Source organism: Pteropus vampyrus, unplaced genomic scaffold (genome assembly GCF_000151845.1).
Source record: "Pteropus vampyrus isolate Shadow unplaced genomic scaffold, Pvam_2.0 Scaffold20, whole genome shotgun sequence".
NCBI lineage: Eukaryota > Metazoa > Chordata > Mammalia > Chiroptera > Pteropodidae > Pteropus > Pteropus vampyrus.
The window spans coordinates 13035165-13041754 of record NW_011888801.1 but is presented as its reverse complement, the minus strand read 5'-3'; positions in this window follow the sequence as shown (position 1 = coordinate 13041754).

Here is a 6590-nt window from a genome sequence, read left to right as displayed (position 1 = left end):
TTCCTGGGTCTGTGGAACTGGACAGTGAGTATGTGAGTTCTGTGCTTTCTGAGGACTTCAGTATCACAGTTGGATGTGGAAGCCATGCTGGGTCTCACCCTCCAGCACCATCAGGATCATCCATGTCAGTGCCCGAACTGTCCTTCTTTTGACTGATCTATGTTCCCACTGGGAAATGTTTGGCCATTCTCTTCCTCTGGTTCAGTGACCATCATCCTGGTTTGCCAGGGACGGTCCTGGTTTATGCCATGTGTCCTTATATAATTAATATTAGATGCCTTGTTTGGACAGCATGTTATGTGGTGTCCATAGTCAGAGACAGCTCAGAGGCCAATAGCAGCGGTCAGTCAGAGACAGCAGGGTGGTCGGAAGGGCATGGGGTGAGGGGTTATCCCAGTCTGAGCTCAGATCCTGACCAGGTCACTATTAGCTTATGATCACATCATGGGAACAGGCTCACTGAGTCTTGACGTCCTTGCTTATCACCCCCAAAATGACATACAATGCTTCTCAGCTACTTAGGAAAAGTTCATCTGGGCTCTTGCTTTTCTGAGCAATGCTTAGGAAAATGTTAGAGCCACTTTATTACCTTCTATTATACTTTACTTCTATTACACTCTGAAGCCTTCATTTCCATCCTCTTTATTGTCTCTCTCATGTGTCCTAGTACCTTTGGCCTTCTTCCTTGTACCTGGGTTGGAAATGAGTGTACCGCCTGCCAACATGTGTCCTTTCCATACACACACACCAGAGGTCCTCTGTGTGCTTGGCACCCAAACCTGAAATTTAACTAAATGCTTGGGGCCCATAGAGACAACTCTCCACTTCCCTGATTTGCCTAAGTCCTGGGGCCTCACAGAGAAGATCCTGAAGCCTGTTAATTATGGGGGTTCAGACATATACAGATATATCTGGTGAACCTGGGGAAAATGGCAAAAATGCAATAAGAACGGCTAAGTCTTGAGGGAAAATTATCATAAGTGAGGATGGCTTCTGGCAGGCAGGGCTTTTAAGCAGTAGCATGTTGGTGACTTGAGACATGGGGTGAGACCACCCCAGACAAGACAGGCCAGAGAAAAGAAGACTATGGATAAACCAGTCTGAAGAAGGGTTTGAGAGCACCATTGAGAGGGAGAACTAATAGACTTATAGCAGGAAGGACACTTGTTCCCTGATCTTCCAGAAGAGGTCTGGGCACTAGAGAAGGAATCCCTTTTTTTAGTGCCTTGAGAAAGGGAGGAGGAGGCTGGGGAGAGAAGGAAGAAAGAGAAGAAGGAGGAGGAGGGGAAGGAGGAGGAGAAGGGAAAAGGGAAGATGAAGAAGAAAGAGGAAGCAGGAGGAAGCCCCCTGGAGAGCAGATGCTCAGAGAACATCATGGATGTCCCTTCATGACCCTGGATTTGGCAAAAGATTCTTAGGTATGAAACCAAAGCAAGAGCAACAAAATAAAAATTAGATTAAATGGACATCATCAAAATTAAAAATGATGTGTTTCAAAGGACATCGTCAAGAAAATGAAAAGACAACCCACAGAATGGTAGGGAATATTTGTAAATAATATATCTGACAAGGGACTTATATCTAGAATACATAAAGAATGCTACAGCTTAATAATAAAATGACAAATGACCCAATTTAAAAATAGGTAAAGGATCTGAATAGATGTTTGCCCAGGGAAGATATATAAATGGCCAATAAGAACATGAAAGTATATTTGACATCTTTAGTCATTAGTGACTTGCAAATCAAAACACTCCATACTCACTAGGATGACTAGAATCAAACAGAGAGATGATAATGAGTGATGCCGAGGATATGGAGAAACTGAGATTCTTATACACTGCTGGTGAGAACATAAAATGGTGAGTCTGCTTTGGAAAACATTCAGGCAGTTCCTCAAAAAGTTAAACATAGAATTACTACTATATGACCCAACAATTCTATATACCCAAGAGAAATGAAAAACTGCACCCTAAGAGAAATGAAAAACTGTACACCAATGTTTAAAGCACCGTAATTCATGATAGCCAAAGATGAAAACAACCCAAATGCCCCTCACCAATGAGTGGATAAACAAGTGCTACATGCATACAATAGAATATTATTCAGACATAAAAAAGAATAAAGTACTGACACATGATACAGCATAGATGAATCTTGAAAACATTATTTTAAGTGAAAGAGTCAGTCACAAGAGACCATATATTATATGAGTTCACACATATAAAAGTCCAGAACAGGGAAATTTATAGAGACAGAAAGTAGATGAGTGATTTCTCCAGCCTAGGAAGCAGGGATGGGGGATGGCAGATAGAGGATAACAGTTGAAAGGTGCAGGGTTTCTTCTGAGGTGATGAAAATGTTCTCAAATTATTGTAATGGCAGCAGCTCATTTCTGTGAATATACTAAAAAATACTGAATTCTGCACTTTAAATGAGTGAATTGTATGCATGTGAATTATATCTCAATAAAGATGTTTTTAAAATAAAGATTAAATAAGACTGTGTTCAGAAAAGTAATACAACATGGTACAAATGAAATGAGTGGTTATTTTTCAAATCCATTCTTTCTTCAGAAGCCACGTGTCTCTATGACGTGCATTATTTTCTTTTTGTGATTCTAAGCATCTTTTCTAACCTCTCCTTATTAGGCTGTCCTCAGAAGCCCAAGCCAGGCTGGCCATCCAATAAGGACCAGATGCCCTCTCTGCAAACTAGCTCAGGACATACAACCTGAGTGCCTCCAGTACAGGAATCTCTACTCAGCCGCCAGAAGCTCATGGGAGTGCTGATGCAGTAGGACACATGGGAGGAAAGGGACTCTTAGGAGTGCTCACCTCCTTGCCCCTGAACCAGCATACCTACCTCCTAGGATCAGTTCCACAACAGGTACCTTGGACAAGAGAGGTGGAGAAGGCTTGCTTCCTGCTGCTTCCTGGCCCAGTCCCTGCTTTTATCTGCTACCTACCCCTCTTATCCCAGAGCCAGTCCTTATGCTGGGCCTGCATCCTGGTGAGTGGTCCCAGCCTCATTTCCTGGACTTGAACCATCCCTAGGCCCCAGGGCCTCCAGAGTTCCCCACTACCTGCTCCCAGGTGGCCCCTGCTATTAGATTTCCAAGACAGTGATCCACCAACCACTCCTACCACTCACCTCTGCCCCATGTACAATCCCGTCTTATCACCTGAGTTCCCAGGGAACAGGAAGTAGTGGCTTCACCTGAGCATGCAGCAGACTATCTGCCCTGGAGTTATCAGAGACATGACATTGCTGGGGTTACTAAAGTCATAGAGACTCTAGTTTCTGCTCATGCTGCCCCAACTTCCCACTGCAAGTGCATGCTTGGGATTGTGACATAGAGACAGGAACCTAAGCCCAGATAAATGAGTACAGAATCCCTAGAGGGTGGTGATGTCCTCCCTTCCTTCAGCTGGTCCATTACTCCTCAGCTCTGTGAACTTGGGCAAGTTCTGTAAACCTCTCAAGCCTCAGCTTCCTCATCCACAAAGCAGGAGGCACAGCGGTTTCAGAGAAATCACCTCAGATGAGGTGTGCAAATGAGGCCTATGACTGAAGGTATCACCTATGAAAAAATATTGCACTAGGCCCTATGGATCTGGGGCAGCAGGAAACTGACTTGACCTTGGTTATCATTCTTACCATATTAACTTCCTGGTAAAAATGATTTCTTAGTCATGAATTCTCTTCAGATTCAAAATGTCTTTCTCATCTATTTGAGAAACTCATGCATTCTCACAGCCTCCTTAGACCTTGCACTCCCATGCTTCATCTCTAGGGTGGCTCTAGCCAAAATTTACTCTTACTGTCTGTAACCTTGAACTGCTACTCCACTGCACAGAAAATATTTGGTACAGGGAAGGGACAGGACAACCATATTCTTCAAGAGGTTTCCACATTGTAGAGAAAGCATGTGGGTCATATTCCCACTGATGATAGAACCTTGGTCATGAGATAGAACCTTGAGTCAGCCTGTGACACACCTCAGAACTGATTCGAGTTCAAAGGCCCCTGACCTTGCTGGGCTCATTGCCTGATACACAGTGCCCCTTGGAGGCACCGGTGGGAGCTGTACCTGCAGTTGCTCCAGTTCCCTTCTGGAATATGATGTCATCTTTGGGGCTGTGAACATTTCCCAACACAAGTGATTAACAGCTGGAATAATCTATATTCTCAAACTTTAGTTATTGTTTTCCTTTTATAGCACAAAATTGCTAACATGCCCAGTTGAGAAGTAAGAATAAGAAATAAACAGAATCAGCTCTCCTTCCTTGCCTAAAACAGTACTTTTCAGCTCTTCAAATATTTGAAATAATATCAATTTTACATGAACTGTCTCATAAAATATAAAAATGAAGAAATAGGAAGAGGATAAAATACTTCCTAACTCAAGTTCATTATTGCCTTGATACCAAAACCAAAAAAAAAAAAAAAAGGCAGACTACAGATGGCTCTCCCTCATGAGCATGCAAAATCCTCAGCAAAACAGTAGTCAATCGAATCCAACAACATATAAAAAGTATAATACATCATGACCAAGTAAGATTTATCCCACACATGCAAGGCTGGTTAAAAATTAGAAAACTAATCAATGCAATCAATCATATTAACAAACTAAAGAAGAGAAAACATATGATCATCTCAAAAGATGGATTTGACAATATCATATATTCATTCATAATTTTTTAAAAAGCTCTCAAAATACTAGAAATAGACAAGAATATTCTTAAACTGATAAAGAGCATCTACAAAAAACAATCTACAGCTAACATCATACTTAATGGTGTTTAATTGTGAAAACTGAATGTTCTCACCCTAAAATCAGTATCAAGGCACTGGAGGTCCCAAAGAATGCAATAAAACAATAACAAGAGATGTGAAAGAAAGAAATATAACATGAATAAACTCTTAGAAAACTCCAAGGAATCTCCAAAAACATACTAGGATGAATAAATGAATTTAACCCCATTGCAGAATCTAAGATCAATACTCAATAAATAACTAGAAATGAAAGTTTAAAGAAAAAAAACTATCATTTACAATAGCACCCCAAAATATAAGAAATACTTAGGTATAAATTTAACAAAATATTTACATAATCTGTAGGCTGAAACCATACAAAACTGATCAAATAAATCAAAGAAGACCTACATAAAGAAATATGCCATATTTAGCAATTGAAAGACTTGGTATTGTAAAGATGTCAATTGTTTTTCAAACTGATCTATAGATTCAACTCAATCCCAGTCAACTGTTTGATTCTAAAATCAATTATCTGAATCTAAAATTTATATGGATAATCAAAGGAACTAGAAACTCCAAAATAATTTTGATGAAGAATAACAAAATTGAAAGACTCACACTACATGATTTCAAGATATACTATAAACTATAGTAACCAAGACAGTATGGCACTGGTGAAGAGACAGTCCAAGTAGAAGAATATATCAGAACACAAAGTACAGAAATAGACCCACACATATGTGGTAAATCACTTTTTGACAAAATGCCAAGAGAATTCAATGGAATTCTTTTCAAAACTAGTGCTGGATCATCTGGATATTCACATGGAAAAAAAATAAACCTTGACATTCTACTTCACATCATACATGAAAATTAACTCAAAATGGATTATAGATGTAAAACTTAAAACTATAGAACATCTAGAACAAAACATTAAAGATAAGCTTTGTGACCTTGAGATAGACAAAGATTTCTTAGATATGGCACCAAAAATATGAATCATAAAAGAAAAATTGACAAATTAGAATTTAACCAAAAAGAAAAAACCCTTGATCTTCAAAATTCATTGTTAAGAGCGTGACAAGACAAGCCACAGATTGGAATATCTGCAACACATGTATCAAGCAAAAGACTCATATCCAGAATTTAAAAATAACTCCTTATCAATAATAAGACAAACAATCTTTTCCTTCTCCCCACCCCCAACAAATGAGCAAAAGTTTTAAACAGACATTTTACCATAGAATATATGGCCAATAAATATATGAAATGAGTCTCAACACCATTAGTCCTCAAGAAAATCCAAATTAAAATTACAATGAGAAGCCACTATATGTCCGTGTGAATGACTAAAATTAAAAAGTCTGACAATTGGTAAATTGTTCGTATTAATTTGGAGGAATTGGAAGTCTCATACATTGCTGGTAAAAATTTAAATTTTGGAAAACAGTATATAGTCTCTTAAGACATTTAACATGCATTCCTGTCCTAGCAAAAATAAAAACATATGTCCACACAAAGATCTATACTCAAACTTCCACAGCAGCTTATTTGTAAGAGTCATACACTGGAAGCAACCTGCAGGTCTACCAAAATGTGAGTGCATAACAAATTGTGGTCTATCTATAGAATGGACTATAACTCAGCAATAAAATAAATTAATTAATGGTTCACTGAACATGATGGATGAATCTCAAAAATCATTAAAGCATAAAAAGTGAGTAAAAGCAAACAAAAAATAGTACATATGGCATAATTCCATTTATATGAAATTTTAGAAAATGTAAACTAACCTACAGTGTTTGTCTGGAGATGGAGATGCAAAGGTG